Source organism: Phascolarctos cinereus, unplaced genomic scaffold (genome assembly GCF_003287225.1).
Source record: "Phascolarctos cinereus isolate Bilbo 61053 unplaced genomic scaffold, phaCin_HiC Scaffold_4;HRSCAF=312, whole genome shotgun sequence".
Classification (NCBI taxonomy): Eukaryota; Metazoa; Chordata; class Mammalia; order Diprotodontia; family Phascolarctidae; genus Phascolarctos; species Phascolarctos cinereus.
In genome coordinates this window covers 587,368,856-587,390,238 of record NW_027555847.1, presented here as the reverse complement: position 1 = coordinate 587,390,238, position 21,383 = coordinate 587,368,856, and positions in this window count along the sequence as shown.

Sequence of the window (21,383 nt, the reverse complement as noted above, 5' to 3'; positions counted from 1 at the left end):
CTCTTCGAGAATAAAGGACAATCAACAATATCTTGTTTTGATATCAAACCTGGGCTCAGCCCAGAACACCCTGAGAGCTATCACTGTTAAAAAAAAGTGCACATCCTGAAAGCTCTACTGAAAGGTAACACTAGGCTATCTGAGAGGATAGTCTAATGTTAGGCTGGAATGATGGGCCAGATCTACTACGGCAATATTTAACAGACATAGATGTAAAGTCCTTCACAGATTCAAACAACTTGTACAAAGTGGAAAAGCATGATTAAATAGCAATCCATCTGAAAAAGATATGTGGGTTTTAGTGAACTGCAAGTTCTGTATGAGTCATCAGTTTGAAATGGAAGTTTCCCCCCCAGGACAGAGTTGTTCTAATTGGTGGGTGTGTGAGTGAGAACTCATCTCAACTTACTATATCTTGCCAGGCCCAAATAATGCATCATATCACATTCGGGCATCTGGCAGGACACTTGAACCAACCCAATAGAGGGATCTTGTCATCTACCCTGTAACCATTGGCACCCTCCATTTACACACACACATACACACACACACACACACACACACACACACACACACACACACACACACACACATTTTCCATGCTCTTACTCTGGAAATAACAACCAATCAAAATAACCATTGCTACTGGAAATGGTGTGACAATCTACTGGCTCTCCCAATTGCTGTAGCTGCTGAGATCAAAGCTCTCTCCCCTATGTATGCCTACGTATATTGTATCCACCTCTTAGAAAATAAGCTATTTGATATCAAGGAGAGTTTCACTTTAGTATCTGTATATCAATGGCCTCACCTCGTATTTACCATATAGTAGTACATGCTTAAATAAGTCCTTATTGATTTACTGAATAAGTGGGTGATAGAAAGTTTTCAGGTAAGGCTGTATTTGATGCCTCTGAGCTCCTATCCAAATCCAAGGTTTTATAATTCTGTAGTAAAGTTGGAAGGGACCTAAGAGGTCATCCACTCTTCAATGACTATTACCCACAAATAAATTCTAAAGACCTTAATGTGGCATTCATGGATCTCTGCACTTTGTCCTTCCTCCCAAACCCATGAGCTTTCTTGCCTTTTCCCCCATTACTCAAATGAACATTTTCTATTCTTGAGCCAAACTGGACTAATTGTTGTCTAGTATTTTCTTGACTCCGGGCTTTGCTCTCTTTGTTTTCCTCACTTACAATGTCTTCTCCTCTCTACAACCTCCCCCATCTCTGTATTTTAGGAATTAAATACTAAATCAAATGTTACTATCTCCATGAAGCCTTCCCTGACATCTTACCTCCAAATTACATTCTATTGTGCCTACATATCTTCTCTCCACCCTCCAGTACGTTCCTTAAGACACTAGAAAAGGCCCTCATGTGGAGTTCAATTCAACTATTGATCAAATATTTATTAAGAACCTACATAACATGCAAAGAACTATGTTCAGTGCCAGGAATACAAAGACTAAATAAATACCTTGACCTCAACCTTTGGTTGTAAATCAGTAAGAATTTATTAAGTGCCTACTACATGCTAGGCACCACGCTAAGTGTTAGGGATACAAAAGAAAGGTAAAAGACATTCCCTGCTATCAAGAAACTCACAGTCTAATGGGGGAGACTTGAAAACAACCATATGCATATAAGATAGATAGATACATATACATATATGCATATATGTATATACATATATGTATATATATATATATATATACATACATATGATAATTTGGAGATAATCAATAGAAGGAAGGGTGATAAGGAAAGGCTTTTCATAGAAGGTAAGATTTTACCCATGACTTGAAGGAAGAACAGGAAGCCAAGAGGTGGAGATGAAGAGGGAGGGATTTCCAGGCATGAAAGACAGCCAAGGCAAATGCCCAGAGTTGATAGATGATTTGAGGACCAAGAGAGCACAAAGGACTAGGGGATATCAGGGGGACCTAAGCTAAATCTTGAAGAAAGATAGGGATTTCAAGAGGTGGAGGTGAGTAAGGAATGTATTCCAGACACAGGGGACAGTGTTTGCAAAGACACGGAGACTGGAGTGTTAAATTTAGAGTAAAAACTAGCAATCCTGATTAGAACATAGAGTAAATACATGAAGACAAATAATACAAAAAGCTTCTGAAAAGGTAAATGAGAGGCAGATTGGTCGAGGCTGAAGTGTTTGTATTTTATCTCAAAGACAAAAGATTTTTGAGATTTTTCAGATTTTTGCGAAGGGGACAACATGATCAACCCAGTGTTTTAGGACTATCACTTTGGCATCTGAGTTAAAGGATAGATTAGAGAAGAGAGACTGGGAGCAGAGAGACCAATGAGGAAGATATTTCAATAACTGTTCAAGTGGAAGATGATTAACAGCCTAAACTGGGGTAGTGACATTCTAAGTAGAGAGAAGGGAACGGAGATGAGGGATGTTGTGGACATAGAATCAACAAGATTTGGCAACTAATTAGATATGGCAGATGAGGGATGTGGAAGACTCAATCCTAGGTTGTGAGCCTACGTTAGGGAAAGATAGGAGTTCTCCCAAGAGAAACGGGGTAGAGTTAAGTGAGGAATTAATTATTTCCACTTTGTATATATTGACATTGAGATGCCAAAGGAAAATCAGGTGAAGGTGTCTAACAGGCAGTTGTCAGTCAGGCAGTAAACATTTTTAAGTGCCTATTATGTGCCAGGCACTCAGCTAATATAAAGAAAGGTAAAAGATAGTCCCTGCCCTCAAGGAGCTCACAATCCAATGAGGGAGAAAGCATGCAATAATGAAGAGCAAAATGAGCAGAACCAAGAGAACAATGTATACAGTAATAGGAATATTGTTTTAAGAACTTTGACTGATTATGTCATTTTGACTATTATAAATACCCAAATTAACTACAAAGGACTTATGAAGGAAGCTGCTATTTGGATCCAGAGAAAGAACTGATAAATAGAAGTATGTATAGAATGCTTTTACATATATATATATATATATATATATATATATATATATATATATATATATATATATATATATATATATATATGCACACACATATTTTTGTCTAATGGTAGCCATCTCTAGGGCAAGGGGGAGGGGGAAGGAAGAAAAAAAAAGAAAGTTACATGATAACTTTATTATAGATCTAAAAGGAATAACAAGTTGTACATAATAGATTTGTAGTTTCACATGCAATCATCTTTTTTATTCTACTATGTTATGGAAATACTTGTTTTATTTTATAAATTAAAAATAAAATAAAATAACTATGTACAAACAAGCTATATACAGAATAAATTGCAAGTAATCCATAAAGAGAAGACACTAGAATTAAGAGGGTCTGGGAAAGACTTCCTGTTGAAAGTAGGATTTTACCTGGCACTTAAAGAACTAGAAGTTGAGAGAGGATATGCAGATATGGGAGTCATCTGCAGAGAGTTGATAATTAAACCCATGAAAACAAATGAGATCATTGAGAGAGGATTGGAGAGAAAAGAAGGCCCAGAATAAAGCCATGAAGGGCTTATATTTGGCGGGAAGGAGATGGATACAGTTCCCAGAAAAGGAAACTGAGAAGTGACTTGTCAGATAAGTAGGAGGAAAGCCAAGAGAGAGCAATGTCATAAAAGCCAAAGAAGAAAAGAGCATCAAGGAAGAATGGGTAGCCAACTGTGTCAAGGGGATTTGACTTGTTCAGTGAGGACTCAGAGGATAGAATTAGCAATGGTGGATGTATATAGGTATATACAGAAACTTCTGAAGAAGGTATGCAAAAATGCAATGGGCTGCCTCATGAGGCAGTGAGTTTCCATTCAATGGAGTTCATCATGTTGAGGCCAGATAGCCAATTGTCATGGACATTGCAGAGTTACTTCAAGTATGAGTTAAATGAAATGACCTCCGAGGTCCCTGATAGTTCTGAGATTCTGTGATTCTGTCCAAGACTCTATGGAGTAAACTTTTTACCTTTTTTTTTTTTAGAAAGGGTGGAGGAGAAATCCATAATGGCTGGCATCCACCCCTCCCTTAATACCCAAAACCAATTCTTAGAGTAATTTTTTTTTTGGCTAGGCAATGTGGTTAAGTGACTTGCCCAGGGTCACACACCTAGTACGTGTCAAGTATCCGAGGCTGGAATTGAACTCAGGTCCTCCTGACTCCTTGGCCAGTGCTCTATCCACTGTGCCACCTAGCTGCCCCTCAAGACCAATTCTTAATACAATAGGAACATAAATTTACAGCTGGCTTGGAGGCTAACTAGTCCAACCCTCTGAACTTACAGATAAGAAAACTGAAACCTGAGAGTTTAAAAGAGAACTCCCCAATGGTCACAGGTAGTAAAGGAAGAGTCAGGATTTGAACCCAAGTGCTATAATGCCAAAGGCAGCACTCTTTCTGCTGCCCCATGGTGTAGTATAAGAGTACAGTGGAAAGTGCATTGATCTGCAGCCAAGAGAACTAGGTTTTAGTCAAAGCTCTGCCTCCAAGCAGTTGTGTGACCTTGGGCAAATTATTTCATTTCTCTTGGCCTCAGTTTCTTCGTTTGTTAAGTGAGAGGGTTCAACTTGATCATCAATATCTGAGGTGCCTTCTAAAATTCCATTAATTTCTGTTACTTTCCCAGGGCTCTTCAAAAGCCAAGCTTCTATTATCCTATGTAAGGCATGTCTTTGAACCCTGCCTAGATGCAAACCCCCAAGAGCCACAGCTACTCATCTGCTATCATAGAAATTAACCTAACCTGTTGGGAAGAGGGAGATCTGTTCTGATGACCAATGCTCTCTGCTCCTTTCCTCAGTGTCCCCACCTGACAGTCACAAGATCACAGATTTGGAGCTGGAAGGGATTTAGAGACCATCTCACCAATCCCTTCATTTTACATGGAAAGGATGTGAGGCCCAGAGAGGTTAAGCTAAGACAAGGTCTCCATAGCAATTGGTGTTTATAGTCGTCTCTCTTTGATGAGCAATTCTCACATCCCTAGTTTGGTCACTTGGTGGATTTCTCTCAATCCTTTGAGCCTCAGAACCATTTTTACTGCCTTTGAGGCTGCTCCAGAAAGTCAGGCCATTCCAAGAGGCATCCGGGGCTTTCTTTACAAGGCAACCCAGATCATTTGTCATCATGGAAGGAGCCAAGGTAGCTAAGTTGGCTAAAGGAGCAAACACAAAAGCTCAGCTTTTTGTGGCTACACAACCTGCCTCACTGGGTAGCTATGACCTTGGCTCAGGGACAGACTGCAGGAGTGAGGATGAAGTGTGACAGAGGGCAGCAGCTGAGGGGGGTACTCCCTGAGCTCAGGAGGGTATATAGCATAAGGATCTGCCCCAATGCAAAGGTGTTCTGTCATGCAGAAGGAAAAAATGCTGAGGTTTGGTTGTCTTTTTTGTGTATTTGTCTTTCCTTTATGAGGCTCTTTCATAAAAAAGAAATTGACTACCATACTAGATTAGCACATGAATATTGCTCTCCAAAAGAATGGGATGCCATCCAACTTTCAGCCAGCTGACTTCATTAAACCACACCTAGTAACACTAAGCCTGGTGTTATGTTTCCCGTGAGGGAAGGGCAGACAAAATCTGTCTCTTTCCCAAAGGGATAGGATTTTCTTTTCCAGTCTGTTCTCTCTCTCTCTCTCTCCTCTCTCTCTCTCTCTCTGTCTCTCTCTCTCTGTCTCTCTCTCTCTGTCTCTCTCTCTCTGTCTCTCTCTGTCTCTCTCTCTCTGTCTATCTCTCTCTCCCTCTCTTTCTCTCTCTCCCTCTCTCTCTCTCTCTCTCTCTCTCTCTCTCTCTCTCTCTCTCTCTCTCTCACACACACACACACACACACACACACACACACACACACACACACAACCTATTCTAGTGGAAGAGAGCTCTATTACTGTTATTTAAGACAAAGGTCAACCTAAGATCATGGAATTCTCTGAAGACTCTCTGACACCAAAATGTGTGAAAAACTACCTTAAATTGTTCTAACTTTCTTTCCAAGGGCCAGACTTTCATTTTTTTGGACCAGGCCTATGATTTCATTAGTATAGGGAATTCCCGCTAAAGAATTGCTTTGACTAATGCCAATCAAATTAGATAATATTTGTAAAGCGCTTAGCACAGTGCCTGTATGGTACATAAGAGGCACCCAATAAATGCTTATTCCCATCCTCTTTCTTCTCTACCACACTTAAAAAAAGTTGTCCGGGGGACTGAGGTTAAATAACCTACTCAGTCACACAGTCTGTATGTGTCACAGCTAGGGCTGGAACCTAGGCCTTTCTGACTATGAAGCCAGCTTGGAATCCATCCACAAGCTGCCTGTCAGCAAAACTTGACAGAAAATAATAAAATAAAACATTTCATATTGTCATGGGGTATGAAAAGAAAGCTCATAACACTGAACAAAGGACAAGGATTGCCTCAGGAATAGGATTAGCAAGCAACTCTAGCACCCCAAGGAACCATGAGAGCTGTGGTATGGTGGTGGTGTAGATTTGGACATAGAATACCTAGGTGTTAATCCCTGCTCTGATACTTACTACTTATAGGTAGTTAGTTGGTATAGTGGAAAGAGTGCTGGGCCTAGAGTCAAGAGGACCTGAGTTCAAATCCAGGCTCAGAAACTTACTATGTGACTCTGGGCAAGTCACTTAGCATCTGTTTGCCTCAACTTCCTTAACTCTAAAATGGGATTAATATCAGCACCTACGTTGAGTCTCAAGTGAGATAGTATTTCTAAAGTGCTTAGTATAGTGCCTGACATATAATAGACACAATAAATGTTTCTCTCTCTTTCTCTCTCTCTCTCTCTTCTCTCTCTCTCTCTCTCTCTCTCTCTCTCTCACACACACACACACACACACACACACATACACACACACACACACACACACATTTGGCCCTGAAGTGAGTTATTTGCTTCCCCTTTTCCTGGTATCTTCACCTGAAAATGATGGGGCTGGAGGAGATGACCTTTGAGATAATCTCAAAAGTCCCTTCCAGCTCTAAATCCCGTTTCCCTCCATGATGAATAAGAACCTCAGGCTAAAGGAGGGAGGAAATTGATGTCACTCCTACCAGGTAGGTCTCAACCACTACTCTTGCTCTTGCTGGGTTGAGCTGGGCTATTATGGTGACAGCCATGGTTTCTCATGACCACCACCCCTCAATGTGCTTGTCCTCATTGGCCTTGTGCCCAATATATTGTGACTCATGGGACCTGACAGATATAGAGCTGGAAGACATCTTAGAAATCCTCAGATAATAGAACTCAAACTGGAAGGAACCTTGAAAACCATCTAGTCCAACCACCTTGTTTTGCAAAGAAGGAAACTGAGGCCCAGACAGGTAAAGCGTAACACAATTTCTACCCAAGTGTTTTGCCCAAGGTCACATCAGTAGGAAGTAGCACAGCCAAGAGTGGCATTCAATTCTTTGGACCTACAAATCCAGAATGCTTTCCATCACAAGAGTATCATGTCTAATCTAGGATGTAGTCTCTTGAATTCTACACGATGATGATGATAGCTAACATGTATAGAGTACTTTAAAACTTACAACGCACTTTACAAATATTATCTTGTTTTATCTTCATAACAAACCTGTAAGGTCAATTCTATCATTATCTCCATTATACAGGTGAGGAAACTGGAAACTAACACATAGAAAGATCAAATTACTTGTCCAAGGTCACACAGATAGTAAGTGTCTAAGGCCAGATTTAAAGTCAGGTCCAATGCTCTATCCAGTTGCTGCCAATTCTTCTGGCTTGGAGAAGCAGTGTCTCCCAGGAGTCTCACCTGAAACCCACAGATCCCTATCTATTAAACAGGTATATTGAAAAACATGTTTATTGAGTCATAGGACATTCATTTGTTTATTCATTCAGTCACTCAACATTTATTAAGTGCTTACTATGTGTCAGGCACTGTGCTGGGCACTGAGGATACAGAGACAAGACAAGATACCCCTGCCTCCTGGCTTCCCTAGTCTCCTTCAAGACTCAGTTCAAATCCTACCTTCTGCAGAGGCTTCTCCTAGTCTCCCCCAATGCTAGTGCTTTTCTGGGATTACCTTCCATTTACACAATAGAAAGGTAGGTAGGTAAGTAGATAGATAGATAGATAGATAGATAGATAGATAGATAGATAGATAGATAGATAGATAGATGGATAGATAGATAGATAGAGAGATGGATAGATGGCTGGATGGATAGATAGATGGCTGGATGGATAGATGGATGGATGGATGGACAGATACAGTCATAGATTAATAGATGATAGATAGATAGATAGATAGATAGATAGATAGATAGACACCTTGTTTATACTAAATTGTTTTCATATTGTCCCTCACCATTAGAATGTGAGCTCCTTTAGAGCAGGGACTATGTTTTTTGCCTCTGCATATCCAGTGCTTAGAACAGTGTCTGGCATATAGTAAGTACTTAATAAATGCTTGTTGACTCACTGAGTGACTCAAGGACCTTACACTACATTAGGGAAAACAACTTGTACACACATAAGTAAATAAAATTATGTACAAATAATAATAGCTAATATTTATATAATGCTTTAAGGTTTATAAATTACAAATATTATCTCATTTTATTCTTACAACAACCCTAGAGGGTAAGTGCTATTATTAGAGACAGAAGTTAAGTGACTTACCCAGGGTCACACAGCTAGGAAGTATCTAAGGCTGTCTTTGAACTGATGTCTTCTTGACTCCAGGGCCACTACCTAGCTATCTCAAAGTAAACACAAAAATAATCTCCTGGGGTACTAGCAACTGAATAGAATGAGGTGGTACTTTGGCTGAGTTTTAAAGGAAGTTGGAAGATTCTAATGTTTAAAGCTGGAAAGAATCTTAAAAATTACCTTCCCCGGACCTCTTAGTTTACAGATGAAGAAATTGTGGTCCAGAAAAAGTCAATGATTTGACCAGCGTCACATTATTAATTAGTGGCAAAGCTGGAGAAAAAACAAATTTTTAAAAAGTAAAACAACAACAACAACCCTTGAGTCTCTTAGCTCCTCAAGCCTAAATCCTTTCCATTGCACACAGCTACCTGCCTAGGTAAGCTAGTTATCTCCCCAATAGTATTCTGAGTGGAAATCAGATTAGGTTGTTAGAACAAAAAAGCTACAGTAACAAAAATATTTAGAACTAACTATTGATTAAGTATCAAACTGGGGGGAGGGTAACGTGGGAATCCAATTGGGGGGAAATTGTCACTGAAGAGCCACAGCTAAGACTAACTTCCCACCAAGTATTCTGTGTATCATTTTCCCATCTCCATTTTTTCCATCAGAACCTAGCTGGATATTGTCCCCCTCCTACAGGGCCTTGTCAGTCAATATACATTTATTAAGTACCTACTATGTGCCAGGAACCATGTTAAGTGATGAGGATACAAAGAAAGAAAAAAGACCCTGCCCCAAGGAGCTCATAATCTAATGGGGGAAGTTGTTTTTGTTTGGTCATTTCAGTCATGTTTGACTTTTTGTGACCCCATTTGGGGTTTTCTTGGCAAAGATATTGAGTGGCTTGTCATTTCCTTCTCCAGCTCATTTTACAGATGAGAAAACTGAGGCAAACAGGGTTAAGTGATTTGCCCAGGGTGACATGGCTATTAAGTGCCTGAGGTTAGATCTGAATTCAGGTTTTCCTAACTCCAGGCCCAGTGCTCTATACACTGAGCCACCTTGTTGTTTGTCCTTTGTTCTTGAAGAGAACCAATGACATCATAGGGTGATGTCTTGACTCATGCATGAATCGGATTTAAATGAGGCAGAGTTGCACATGTCTCACTCTCTCTTCCCAAGTCATCAAAGTCAAAAGTCAGGATGACTGGTAATAGTCCAGAATGCAGTGGATGACCTTGGTGTTTTCAACGTCTGACTAAGCTCTAAGCACTCCACAGTGCCTGCTTCAGCTGCCTTCATGGCCAATGGAACAAATTGTTCTCATCAGCCCATTCTTCCAGGGGAAGTCTTCACATGCTTGTGGTAGACACCTCCCCCCCAACTCACCACAGGTCTGAGGCCTGTTGGTTACCCTCAACCTGATTAGCCTATGCTGAGATGGTTTACCAGGGTGTGGTCATTGTGCATACTTCTTGGAAACAAGTGAGAGTTGAGTGACAGGTAGACAGCAAAGGTAGAAGAACAGCCTTGAAAAGGGGCTCTCAGCAAGCCCTCACAGCAGAGGTACCAATCCTCCTTGAACACCCCATTGCACCTCCTAGCTGCCCAATGGGGGAAGAGAACACATAAAAAGAAAATAAAAGGAAAGATTAGGGAGAGTACCAAAATGTATAATGCTATCTCACAGTTATGTAGGAAATTATGGAGGTGTCTGCCCTGGATTCCTTCCTTAAATAGAAAATGTAGGAGTTCTCCAATGACTACTTTCCACCTTTCCAGTCAAGAGGTAGGGGCCCAATGGGCAATGTGGGTACTAAGGAGGTATAAGTTTGAGATGTGATCTTGTGGGAAGATGAGTACTGCTAAGTAATTAGCTAAACAGCCTGATAGACTCCTAAGAGTTAAGGTATTAATGTCTGGGGCAGCTAGGTGGCACCATGGATAGAGTGCTGGCTTGGAATCAGGAAGACTCATTTTCATGAGTTCAAAACTGGCCTCAGACACTTACTAGCTGTGTAACCCTAAGCAAATCATTTAACCCTGTTTGCCTCAGTTTCCTCATCTATAAAATGAGCTAGAGAAGGAAATGGCAAAAGCCCTCTAGTATCTTTGCCAAGAAAACCCAGAATGGGGTCATGAAGAGTCAGACACAACTGAAAAATGACTATACAATGAAATTAATGGCTCATAATGGACCCATACTACTCCTCCCAGATCATTTTTCTGTTTTAATGAGATTTTTTTTATCTTAACTAAAAAGAGGTGAATAACATGGGAAATTAACACACTGTTACAAGGCCAGTGAGAGAATTATTTAGGGGATGATGAGATCTTTCAGTGGCCCTCTTATCACATTAGCTCCATGACTGCCTACTCAGCCTATGTATGTAGAAGGCTGATCCTGACTAGAAGCAGATCACAGACCAGAAGACATCTTCCTCTTTCTTTGAAAATGCATTCATTCAAAAAACATGCATGCATGTATGTATGTATGTAGTATGTGTGTATGTATATACACATGCATTTGTGTGTATATCCATACCTACATATATATATATATATATATATATATATATATATATATATATATCCATATATGTATGTATGTCTATAGAGATAGAGAGAGAAGTTAGATGAGATAGCCTCTGAGGGACCCTCTGACTCCCAATTCCATGGTTCATTTATTCAATTGTTTATATTTATTCAATTGTCAATAAGGTCTATCATGACCTTATTTTCCAAGTCAAAAATTAATAAAAATTAATTTAAAAAAAATAAATAAATAAAGGATCTGCTTTTGAAAATTATCATTAATGTTGAACTTTTTTAAAAATCTAAGCTATCTCAGAAAACCTAGAGTCCATTATCACCAAAACCATCCTTTATGCTAGAAGTTAGAGTGAAGATAAAGATTTGTAAAAGCAGTGTCTCTGTCATCAAAGAGCTTTTATTCTAGTAGGAGCATTACATGTACATACAGGAATATTCTATAAATTAAAAAATAAACACATAGAAAGATCACATTTGTCTTTGGTTCTGGGAGGCCACAAGGCCTAAGGGATAGAAGCCAAGTCTTGAAGTCAGGAAGATGTAGATTCAAGTCCTGCTTCTGACATCTACTAGCTGTGTAGCCATGAGGAAGTCACCTAAACTCTAGGCAATTCTCCAAGACTCTGAGTCACAGATGGGTTGCTGACCAATATTTGTAGAGACAGTTTCCACACTGGGAGCTCCTCATATATCAATGAAATCAGAAGTCCAAGCCAATCAATAAAAAAGTGGTCCTTTCAGACTTGGCCCTACCCTGATTCTGGAGCCCTGGTCTTCCTCCCCAAGGCCCTCCATGATTACATACATATATCATCCTTGCTCTGGCCCCAGTGGGCAGAGTAAAGAGTAGCCTCCAACACCTAGATACTCGACCACTGACGCAGGAAAACAGCGGTCCTTGAGAAAGAGATGTCAAGGTCCAGCAGGACAGTTTTCCATCAAAACATTGTAAAATGAATAGAGGTTCACATGACACATACGTCTTGGTATGTGTTTGTTTTTTTAAGACAGCAGTCCACGTATCTGTAGTGGTACTTGCACACCTAGTGAAGGGGTTACCATGGCAAATGCCATGCATTTTTTTGGTTGAATAGCAGGGTAAATAAGGACGTAAACGCAGCCCGTTCTGTTGCCATGGAGATGTGACAACTTGGGCCTTCACCTTTTTGGAATATGATTTTATTTTATTCTTTGGGTTCATTATCCAATGAGGATTTTATGATCCTCTGACCCTTCCACAGGTAACTCTGTGCTAGTTTAGATTTCTGTTGCTATAATAGCACTCACATAATTAAAAGGTTTCTTTGTCATTGCATGAAAAACCAAAAAGGCGGGATAGATTACAGAGAAATGCAGATTATAAAAAAAAAAATGCCATCTTCTCTATGCCTATCCTGGACAGGATGTTAGTGGTGGAAAGTCAAACTATTCTTTATATGTGAATGTAATACTTGCATGAAACATATATATACATATATAAAATCATATACATATGTAATACTATACATAAACATATATATGCTGTAAGGAAGGAAGGAAATAAGCATTTATTAAATACCTACTCTGTGCCAGGCACTATGCTTAGTGCTTTACAAATATTATCTCACTTAATCCTTACAACAACCTAAGAGGTAGTTTCTAGTCTACCTATAATCCTTCATTTTATTTGAATATATAGGATAATTATCTCCATAAGCTGTTTTTAGTTTTGCTTTTTTTCCTTTTTGCTGGAGGTGGAGAGTTTAGGGTCAGGGCTCATGTACTTGGATTAAGATTTGATCAATCATGTTCTTGTTTTATATTACAATATCATAGAAATTCAAAATTAGAAATGGCCACTTAATCCACCCATACCTGAGTACAAATCCCCTCTACAACACACCAAATGAGAAATCATCTGACTTTTCCTTGAAGGCTTCCAGTGCTAAGAAAACCACTATATACTAAGGCAGCCTATTTCACTTTTTGATAGTTCAAAGTTTTGTTTTTGTTTTCTTTTGTTTTTTACATTGAATCTCAAACTGCCTCATTTCCACTTCCTCTCAACTGCTCTTAAGCTGCCTCTGGGCCCTAATAGAATACATCTAATTTTCTCCCACAGAAATGTCCTTCAAATACTTGGACAGTTCTCATGCTCTTCCCACCCTTTCCAAATCAGTTTCTTCCCAAAATTAAATATTCCTAGTTCTTTCCATCAATGCTTATATGTATGAACTCAAAGACTTTCACCATCCTGATTATCCTCTTCTGGAGGCTCCACAGTTTATAAATATCCTTTATAAAATACAATGTGCAAAACCGAACACAACATGCCAGATGTAGTCTGTAAATGGCATAATTTAATTGAATAATTATCAAAGTATTTATTAAGGTACTGCTACCATCAAGGCCCTATGCTAGACAGTGGATCAGACAAAAAGATAGATGACGTTGTCCCCAGCCCCAGGGAATTTATAGTCTGGGAAATAAGACATTTATGCAAATAACTAGAATATAAGATCTAGAATTCCTCACTTGTAGCTGAGGCCCATAGAAATAGATTCTAGACCTGGCCAGCCAAATCTAGCAAGAACCAGAACTGGGCTGCCATCAAAGTGAAAACCTATTAGGTAATAAAGCAAGAGGCAAGCAAGAGCTAAGAAAATACAGTTAAGTGTACTGCAAGTGGCACTTGGAGTAAGGATTAAATCACGAGAAACTTCCACTTATTTTTGTGTACCTTGTTCAAGATCATCCAGAAACCATATCATGCAGAGTGAATCTGGTAAGCCAGGCTGGTCCACACTTATAGTGGTATTATATTTTTATAAGGGACAATATGGTACGGTGGAAAGAGCCTTTCACTTGGGATTATGATATCAAAGTTCAAATACTGTCACTGGCTACAGCTAAGTCACTTTACTTCTATGAACCTGTTTCCTCATCTGTCAAGGATATTATACCTACATTATTACCCACAAAGCATTTTTGTGAGAAGCTGATATAAAGAAGAGGGGGAGGCTGAAAAATGGACTAATCATCATAAGATGTCAATGAAACAGGTGCCAAAGACAATAGTAATGTCCAGGATATGGAAAGATATGCTGGCAATATGGCAGCAAAGGGATCTAAGAGGAAAAAGAAAACATGGTCCAAGGTCATAAAGGAGATCAACACATATTATATCCTAAAAGATACAAAACATTTTGTGCTCAGTGATCATTTGCCCCACCTAGAGAGTGATTCTGATCCATTTTCCTCATTCCTCTGAGTCAGTTTCAGTCATGGACAGCTTCTATCTTCCATTACTATTTCCTAGATGATTGGGGAGAAGGAAGAAAAAAAAGTATTCTCTCTTACTCTCCCTCCCTCTCTCGTCCTTCCTCCCTTAACCTCTACTTTTCCAGTGTTTCCCCTATGGTACTTTACAAATCAACTTTTTTAAAGCCTAAGAGGGTGATATACTACTATCCAAGAATAAAGGAAGGTAAGAGAAAGAGGAAACCCTCTTAACTTTTCCCCCATGAGGCTCCTAGATGGAGCTCTCTAAGGCAATCCAGGAAAAATCCAGCAAAGGTCACTGGGTTAGAGACAGGATATAGCTAGTGCAGAAAACAGCTGGATGATCACATTCCCACATTTTAGTCATTCTATTTCTAATAATGAAACCAAAGATTGCCAACTCTTGCTCCCCTTTATGCTATTTTCCTCTATTAAAATATAAGCTCCTTGAGGACACAGTCTGTCTTGCTTACTTGTTATTGTATCCCTAGCACTTCTCACAGTGACTAGCATAAAGTGCTTAATAAATTCTTTTTCATACATATATATATGTATCTGTATGTAAGTATGTGTGTATATATATAGATATATATTACACATATGTGTGTGCGCATATAGACATGCAATTTTTTTAGACTAAATGCAGGACTTTACATTTATCTTTGTGGTTTTATGACCTTGACCATTATGGGGAGAAGATGGAAAAGACTGTCTAAAAACATGCCACACATTACAAAAGGTTAAGAGGTATACCCAAGAGATAGAGATAAATATGCTTCAATGCCTGGGTATTTGCCTGACTTAAACTCTATTAAAAACCGAAGCTAATTAGTTGAAAAAAAGTAATAAAATTGAATTTCAAAAAAGAAAACCTATAGACCACAATAAAAGCTAGACTTGGGAAACATGGACTCTTAATCCTCAATATGCTTTAAAAATTTGATAAAATTGTGGTTTCATGATAAAGAACATGTCAAAAACCTTGCAAAATTATAAAAAACAACCATAATTCCAAAGAAAAGATAAGAAAAGACATCCCACCCTACTCCTTTCAGGCGTGGAACATCCATGGCCATGGAACATCACGTATATTTTCAGACTTTGTATTGATTAGTTTTGCTGTGGGGGGTGGGAGGGGAGGTTCTCCTTTTCCTCTTTTTTTTGTTTTAAAAAAATATTTGTTATATGGGATGGCTCACTGGGAGGGGGAAGGAAAAGGAATATTGGTATTATAAAAACAAACTATTTGTTAAGTTCAGGATTTAAAAGTTTAAGAATTCAAGTAGGTCAACTCATTAATTTTGTGATGAGAAAGCAGAGGCCCAGAAATTTAAAGCAACTTAACAAGTAGTAAGTAGCAATTTAACAAGTAGCAAGTAGTAGGAATAGGATTTAAACCCAGCTCCTCTGACTACAAATCTTTTGTTCTTTCCATGATATAAGACTAGATTTTCTTTTAAACATCTCTAGTAGCAACATTTAGAAGAAATATGATGAGATCAAAGAGTGGCAAATAATCCACATATATAAAAATATTTCTACTAGCTTTTTTTTGTAGTAGCATAGAACTGAAAACTAAGGGGGTGCCTATTAGGAATGGCTTCCATTTGATCTACCTCTCCCAAGATCATCTCAAAAATGTAAAAACCACCATCCAAAAGAAAAAAAATAAGATCATTCAAGACTAATAGGAGGAGTACAGAAGGGAGGCTAGATACCCTCTATCACTTTAGCCTATGTCTCTGCAGTTGTAGGCTCTACCTCCTGTTTCTAGTTCAAAAGAGACCAGCTACTGCCACAGCACCTAACCAGGCACTCTGAACCCCCATTTCTGTAGCTCAATCACCTTCTAAACTCTTTGCCACTGCATAGCTCTTAGCACAGTGCCTAGCACATAATAGGCATTTCATAAATGTGTATTGACTGACTGCATCTCTATGAATGCTGCTCCCACCCTAGGACTGGCCACCTCTCCACTGCAGCTGTCAAATGCTACTCCAAAGCTCCAGGAGACTTGTTACCAACATAACCTTGGGAAAGTTGTTTTATATCTCTGGGTCTCTGTAAGATGAGAGGGTCCAACAACATGATCTCGGAAGTCTTTTCTCTCTTTAAATTTATGACCCAGTAATCTAAGGAATAAAACTTTTACAGAAAAAAATGAATGTTAAAACCTCATTTCACATGACACAATAATACCAAAGGAAAAATAAATAAACAATAAGAACACTAAAGAATTAAAGAAAGAAAAATTCTAATTCATAAAAACAAGAGATGAACAATTAACAAAAGTTCAGCCACATAGAATAAATATTAAGATCAATATAAGCAACAAATACCAGAAAAGCTGTAGTTAAGCATTTAATAATGAAAAAAATGAAGAGCAATACTATAATGTAGCCAAAATTCAAAAACAACTACTGTATATACAGAACCAAAAAAAAGGCCTAAAAGATAGAGAAAAAAATATTAAACATTACACTAACTAGAATTCAAGAAAGTATCAAAAAGAAAGAAAAACACAAACATCATTTTTGAGGAACTAATGGAAAAAGCTTCCCAGAAAGAAGAAAGACTGTAAATGAATATACTTTAAGCCATTGCAAACTACAGTTAAGATCACAGAACAAGGTATATGTGATTTATTAAGTGAAATAAAAGTAATCAAATCAAAGGATTTGTGTGTTATGATTAACAAAAAAAATTGAACAGTAAAACATATCCATGAAGTTATAAATTAAGTGACATTTAAAAGTGGCAAGAAATAATTACCAAAAAAAAAATCTAGCAACACAAAAAGCAAACTTCTATTTTTAACAAAAAGATCAAGCTGCAGGGAATTATTAAAAGTTAGTAGTTTAAAAAGCAAATCTAATTATATTTCTTAAGCAGTTTTTGTACTAGAAATAATTATAAGTGACTAAAATCAGTTTCACTTACTTCAGACCAAGAACAAAATATGAAGAAAGGCAGAAACACTAGAAGAGAAATCTAACATTTGTAATATTAAACATCAGTCTGACTCCCCATATTTAAAGAAAAAAGGGGTTAGAGAATAAATCCATCTATGTTACTTAAAGGAAATTAATTTGATATAAAAAGATATAGAGAAATTATAATTGGAAAGTTGGTCTAAGACAGGGGTGGGGAACCTGCTGCCTCAACGTCACATGTGGCCTTCTACTTCCTCCGGTATGACCTTTTGACTGAGTTAAGTTCTACGGAACAAATTCTTTTATTAAAGAGATTTGTTGTGTGAAGTTCAGATTCATTCAAAGGGCTGCACTTGAGAACCTAGAGGGCCACATGTGGCTTCAAAGCCACAGGTTCCCCACCTCTGAATTCTCTAGTATATGATACCTTCTCTTCACTCATTCAGTCACCGCCCTGGTGCAGAGTCTCATCACCTCAAACCTTCTGGTCAGCCTTCTTGCCTCAAGTCTCTCCACATTCCAATCCATCCTTTACCCAGGTGCCCAAGTATTTTTCCTAAAGTGCAGATCTGACCATGTCACCTCCCCACCCATCCACTCAATAAACTTCAGTGACTCCCTATTACTTTTAGGATCAAATAGAAAATTATTTGTTTGGTGTTTAAATCCCTTCATAAATGTGTCCCCTTCTATCTTCTTGGTATGTGTGTATGCATGTATGTATGTATGTATGTATGTATGTATGTATGTATGTATTACATTTTACTCCCCTGTTTCCCATCTGAGATTAATCTGTTTATGTCACCAACTTCCCATGCTGTGTTTGAGTAATTTTTATTTTTGCAAATCATCATCCATTTACTTAGGTTCTCTACTTCATTTGTATGGAGTGCAATATTCTTCTATATTCTTCTCAATTCTTTTTTTGTTTGTTTGTTGTGATTGCTCATTTTTCATGGGGGTTTTTTTTTTGGTGATATCCTTTTCCTTTTTGGTTTCTTGTTGAAGCTTGTCAATTTATTGTTCTTTAAAAAAAAAAATTAAAAATACCCTTAGAATTTGTTCTGCAAAATTTGGATTCAGTCAAAGTGCTGCACTTGAAAACCTAAAGGGCCACATGTGTGGTGAAAGCAAGTAAAGAGTCAATGATGACACTGAGGTTGTGGTCCTCAGTGGCTGAGAGTATGGTTGTGCCTCAGACAGTTAGGAAGAAATTCATAGGAGGGAAGAGTTTAGGGGTTAAGATAATAAATTGTTTTGGACCATTGAGTTTCAAATTTAGTTGGTGATGTGGGACTGGAGCTTAGGGAATAGATGAGGGTTGTACAAATAAATATGAGAATCATCTGTATAAAATCAGTAGTTGAAACTTGGAGATCACCAAAGCTGATATTATAGAGGAACAAGAGAAAAACATGAAGGCAGAACTTCGGGAGATACCCATGGTTAGTGACCCTGACCTGGGTGAAGATCTAGCAAAGAAGACCAAGAAGGAATGGTCAGGGGGTAGGCAGACAACCAGAAGGGAACTGTGTTATGAAAACCTAGAGAGGAAAAAGTATCGAAGTGGAAATAATAATCGAGAGGTTTCAAAGTTACAGAGAAATTAATAAGGATAAGGACTAAAAAAAAAAGTCATTAGGTTTGGCAAATGAGAGATCATGGGGGGGCAGGTAATCAGTTGAATGGTGAAGTTAGAGACTATATTTCAGAGTTAGAAGACAGCAAGAGGTGAAGAAATAGAGACACCTAGTAGAGACAGCTTTCTTAGTAAGTTTAGTCAAGAAGGGAAGGAGAGATTTGGGGTGACAGTGGGGATGATAATATCGAGAGTTTTTAAGTATGGAAGAGACATGAGTGGTTTTGTAGGCAGCAGGGAATATAAGGAGAGACTGACTAGGGATGATAATGGGGGGAGGGCAATCAGGAAAAGATGGGAAGGGTGGAATCAACATAGAGGAGTTTGCCTTGGCAAAGAAAAGGACAGCAACATATGACAAGGAGCAAAGAAGGCAGATAGTGGGAGTAATCCAGGAGAGGAATTTGGCAAAGTGTGATTGGTAATGGGACAAGGGATTTGAGAGTAAAGAATGGCACAGAGCTGAATTGGTTCACCAGGGGTGGAGCAAGTGAAGGGAATATGATATAGACAGCGTGTGGGTGATGACCTGGGAAAGAACTGAGAGGTGGTGGCAACTGGAAGTCATAGTGATGTTAAAGAATAGAATCAAAGGTTCTAAAGCATGGAGAAAGATGGAATGATAACAATCTTATGATCTAATAAAGGAATATCAGAATTCATGAACATGGAAGTAGAACATTTGCAGATGATGGTTAGATCAATGGTATGACAATCTCTGTGACCAGCTGTGGTAGAGTGGAGGAGTAGGTTAAGGGAACTAAATAGACTAAGGAACTGAGACATTAGGGTAGTTGAGGGAATATCAGCACCTATGCTGAAGTCCCCTAGTACAAGGGCAGGAGCTGGTGCAGAAAGACTGTGAGCCAGATATCAAACTCATTGGGGAAAAAAGGAGGATGTCCTGGAGGGGAGGGGGTGTGATATATCTTAGCCACCAGGATCTCGACTGGCATGATAAGTTTGTACAGCATGCAACTCAAATGAGGGCATATTACTGAGTGAAGGAAGTAAAGGGGGAGCTTGGAAGCAGCAGTGGGGAGTAAGGAGTCTTCCAATTCACCTACCATGACCAGTGAGTCAGGAGTAAGAATGAAAGTACAACCAGGACTCCAACACTATAAATGGTAGTGAGAAAAGTGATGTCATCAGGAAGGAGCAAAGTGCCAGAAGATGGAAGGAGTGGGAAAGGAAAAGGTCTGGGATGAAAGTAAGTTTGTTAATTATAGAGTAAACATTCCAAGTGGCACAGCTGAAGGCGGAGGCAGATCTGGAGAGGAACATGGTGGGAGGGGTAGGGATGAGAATAAGAGAATGGATAGTTAGTTGAATAAGGGGAATGAAGTTTGTATATCGGCAGCTGGCGATTAAGAATCACTGGAATGGGGAGAGTATAAGGGAGCAGTAGTACGCTAAGCATTGAAAAATGAATCTGCACACAGTATCAGTGGTTAGAAAGAGGTCACGTGAGGGAGGCAGGTGAACTGACTAGTCAAGATCCTTCTTCCACACCCAACTTCATGGCAGGTGGCAATGCTGTATCTTATGAAGCAGGGAAACCTGCCTCACAGAAGTCAGGATCATGCAGTGGTAATGCCTTGGGGAAAAGTTAAGAATACAGAGCAGACAGGAGGTGAGAAGTAGTAGAAGGTGTGGAAACTGGGCCAACTTGTAGAAGTCCCTGGGAACAATGATGGAAGACAGGAAGTGGATGGCCAATGTAGCAATGAAGAAAGCTCTGGGGCAAAGACAAAAGCTGGGAGATGAGTGTCTGGGGCTGGTCTCAGGGGTTCCATTTTGAATATGCTGAATTTGAGATGCTTACAGACTATCCAGTTGAAGATTTCCAGGGACTAGTTCAGGAGAGAGATGAGTCATCAATAAATTACTCCCCAGAACACCTAATCTAAAATGGTGAAAATACACCTGTTTCAGGAAATAATGTTGAGAAAGTGAAAAGCTAAAAATAGGATTCAGTATCATCTGAAGTCTGAACAGTGGGGAGAGGAGAGAAGAGAAAGGAAGAGGCAAGATATACCTAGACAACAGATATTTACTTAAGATTTTCTCACAGACAACAGCTGAAGGGAGTTTCTAGGAGCATCACAGTTTTCACGGAAATCGGATCATTACAAAGCAAATCTAGCTGAGAAAATTAGCAAATTTCTGCCAAAGTCCTAATACAAATAGAAGTTTCGCAATATCTGTTAGGTTTTAAGTAGTAATCCAACTTCCTCCATGTAATGAATTAATCAACAAGCATATATTAAGCACTGATTGTGTTCCAAGTATTGTGCTAGGTATTTGGGCTGTAATGACAAAAGGGTAAACCCCAGGCTTGCATTCTATTGAAGGAGACAATATA